Below are 4,188 nucleotides of genomic sequence, written 5' to 3'. Positions count from 1 at the left end.
ACTTGTGATCCTGACTACAGTGTGTATGAGTACTGGAATGGGATCTCTATTTTCATTTGTATCTACAAAGGCTGAAAATTAATTCAATCTCATTGACATCGAAGTTCTGCCAGTGCTAGAATATTACCTTTATTTTCTGGTACACCTCACATGCCCAGAACAGATTCTGCTACAGAATTGATGTAGGAATATGTAAAATATTTGTTGAGGAAAAAACAAGTGAAACATGACATTATGGACTTCTAAACATAAAGATTTTCTCTTAAAACCTTGCTTCCATTTAAGTATTACGTCATATTCCAGATTGTTATGGTTTGTGTCTAGTTTTCCCCCCAAAGCCTCTTGCAGTCATGGGGCAGGGACTCCTAGAGTTTATGATTAACTCATTATCCACTGGGCTTATGAGTGATCCAAGGCTGGGATTACAGGTTTTAGTATGGCTGGGATTATATGTGTGTGTGCACTTCCCCCAACCCCGGGGCAGAGAGTCTGAATTGAATATAAAAGAGACAGAGAGACAGATTTTCTCTCTGTTGCCATTGTTATTGTTCCACCGCCATGAACTGGATGCTCTATGCCCTGTGCCACTGTGCCTTGGAGCCAGCCAAGTATAGACTGAAGCCTCCAGTAACTGTGAGCTAAATAAACCGTTCCTTCCTTCATTTTCCGTGTTGGGTATTTATCCCAGCAATGAGAGAAGAGTAACTGAGACACAGATTTAATGACTTCGAGTTTTGTGTGTGTGTGTGTGTGTGTGTGTGTGTGTGTGTGGCCAGCTCAGCCTACCAGGGGGTGGGGGATTGAACTGCGGTCTCTGTGCTTTGCTAAGCTTGTTCTAAGTAGGTGCTTTAGACCACTGAGCCATCTCACCAGCCCAACTTCGAGTTTTTAAACAACTTTATCAGTTTCTTGAAACTTGACATCTTTTCATTTGCAGATGAACCAAGGGCTAGTGCAGTAAAAATCCTTATTAAAATCCTACTTTTCTCCAAAGGCCACACATTCCTCTGCAATCTCAAGGCCACACTGCCTCAAATACAGTCACCATTTCCTAGGTGAAACTCTTATGCTAAGTGTTTCAAAGCAAGCTTACAGAATTTTCATAATAACATTGAAATGTAGGCATTCTATCTTCTAATTTTGGAGGAAAGTATTATTTTTAAGTTATTCAGTCCTTTAATTGAAAGAAATCTGGACTCCCTTCTTTAGCCCTTTGACAACTCAGGTAATTGTCTTTGAGTCTTGTCACTCATGAACACTGAAAGGAAGTGTGGAAAATCACTGGTCAGATTTCTTCAGAGGGGAGGAAATTTTTACTGCACTTCAGGGAGTATATTGGATTTTAAACTTCCTTCCTTTGGACTTGTCTTAAGTACCAGCCCTTGGAGGCATGAACTGTCCACTAAAGTCTTGGGGAGAAGGAGATGCCTATTTATGATGTAGGGTGCTTGGCTTTTCATTCTTCAGACTGGCTTCCTATCCAGATGAATAACTTCTTCCTCTTTTTTTTTTGGCTGACCCAGAGGTTGATCTCAGGCCCTTACACTTGCCAGGGAAGCGCTTATTCCACTGAACCATCTCCCCGGCTTCAGGTGAATAACTTCTATCTGTCATCATAGAACTAATGACCTTAGAAAAGTGGATATGTGCAGCTCTGACTATCCTCATGACTCTGAACAATCTGGATGCCAGTTAGCAGTGACTTGTTATCCTCACTATTATCATTATTTCTAGAATCCTAAGGCAAATGTCCACAACAGCTTTTATCAAACACAAAACTGATAAGTTCTGTTTAAAAATTGGTAAATAGAAAGTAGATTCCCTAAATCCCATGAAAGTTATTACATCTGTCTTCAATTATGAAAACCTAGACTGTCTTCTTCAATTCCTTAAGTAGTGCTATCTAAAGATGGCCCAATGCATTGTGTATACATTTTAGCAGAAGGATTAGTGCTTGTAAAACTTATGTTTATCTTATGTCTATTTAGAGTAAAGATAGCTACTTGAAAATGATATTCATTTCCATTTGCTCAAAGTAAAGAGAAAGAATTAGATTTAAAATGAAATATAAAGGGCTGATGAGACAGCTCAGTAGACTAAGTGCCTGCTTTGTTAAGCACAGGGAATAGGGTTTGATCCCTGATCCCACATGCCACGCTGGCCCCACCCTCGGGGCACGCTGACCAAGCAACTGAGTCCAGGCATAGTGACACATGCCTGTAATCCCAGCACTGGGGAGGCTGAAAACAGGAGGATCACTATGAGTTTGAGCTGCACAGTGAGACCCTATACCAAACACATGAAAGAAAGAAAGAAAGAAAGAAAGAAAGAAAGAAAGAAAGAGGGGCTGGGGAGTCAGCTCAGTAGAATAGGCGCTTGCCTGGCAAGCACAAGGTCCTGAGTTTAATCTCTGGTACCACAAAAAAAAAAGAAAAAATTTTGAGTTACGTTAAAACACATGAAAGAACATGTTAACAGACACTTTTGTAAATTACAATATTCATAATAGTATTTTGATGTTAATAACTCTTTAAATCAGCAAATTAATTTTCATTACTTATAGATTTTGATGTAAATTTAAGTATGGAAATGACAATTCATTGATTTAAAAATTTCAGTGTAAATGAAATATCTTTAAGACAGAGAAAAAAACTGACAACCAAACTTGATTTGCTACATCCCTCAGAACTGTCTTCTATTAAACCCCTACAATTTTCTATTGTCAGTCAAATTGATAATCAAGATTCACTTCCACAAAGATGTTTGGAAGAAAATTTGGGAAGAAGACAGAGAGAAAATGTGAAGTCAAAAGACACCTAGTAACCCACCTAAGCACAGTGAAGCATATCACTTTATGCTTGGTTTATTCATTCTCATCATTCCTGTATTTTATGATATTTTCTCCTAGTGTACATCAATTATTAATTTCATTTTTATTGAAATAGAAAGTGTTTCCTACTTTTGACACTGAGGGACCACTCGTTTGTCAGCGACAGACGCTTCCCAAAGATATTTCATATTTTATTCTGCAAAATTTGAGCGAACAAAATCAAATGTATGCAAACGATAATATCAGAAAGCATTAAGCTAAATTCTCCACTTTATACTTTGTTGTAGGGCTAGGAGTGTGCTGATGACCTTCTAGGCTAAGAGAGATAGGCAAAGAGATATGTGACTCTAGAGCAAAATTAGGCAGCGACTTTTATTCCTTCTTTGGGCCATATCAGGCATTCTGAGGACTCAGAGCTAAACTGGGTTTGTGTTTGATGATCTGGAAAACATGTACGTCTCACGTGGCTCTCCCAACTGTGGTTAGAAGTGAGGTTGTGATGAAATTAGTTGTGTATTGTAGGGCCTCATCACCTTGGGATAGGAGATTGCTGCAGTCTAAAAAACTATTTGGGGTGATTTCCATACAATGTGAACACCCGTAAATGAGGTAACAGACAAAGAGAAACAAGATCAAGTAAATACAGTACACCATGAAAGGACATGGAATGCATAGTCCTAATTTTTGCTTTTTGCCTTGTTATTCTTAGTTATGGAATGCACAGTACAGAAATTTTATTTTGCCTTGAACTCTATGAATAGTAATTTAACCTGTATGAAGCTGGACTTCTAAGTTCAAATTCAGTCCATAAAATGGCACTTTCCAAAACCCAGGATAAGTTGTACTTTGAAATATCAGTACATCATCCAAAACTATTTGCACTTGCTATTGAATTTCCTCAATGTTCTCAAATTGTACAAAAATACATTCCTAGGTTCCGTAGCCAAACTGCTTTTCTTTTTTTTTTCTTGGGGTATTAGTAACACATCCCTGTTGGATGAGAATATGCAGTATTTCTTCCTTCAAAACACCTTAAAATTCAGCTGGCATTTAATATGCTTTTCACATGCTTGTAAGAAATATCTAGGGAAATGTACTTCCTGTGGATGAAATCTGATTGTTAATCTTTTCACACACCTACAATGAAAAACAAATCCCCAAAATAGGGAATTGTGGAAATGTGATTTAAATTCTGAATTAGATTAAGCTAATTTTCTAATGAAGGGTAAAGTGGCCTAATAACGCTCCAAGCTTCAGTGATTGAAGAGCTGCACCGGGCTCTGGGACTTCACTGACATGATGCAAATTGAAAGTGTTTCTGTCTCCTCTAAGTGAGGATGCTTCTGTATAGAAAGCTT

Source organism: Octodon degus, unplaced genomic scaffold (genome assembly GCF_000260255.1).
Source record: "Octodon degus isolate 3935 unplaced genomic scaffold, OctDeg1.0 scaffold00175, whole genome shotgun sequence".
NCBI lineage: Eukaryota > Metazoa > Chordata > Mammalia > Rodentia > Octodontidae > Octodon > Octodon degus.
This window is presented reverse-complemented; position numbering follows the sequence as displayed.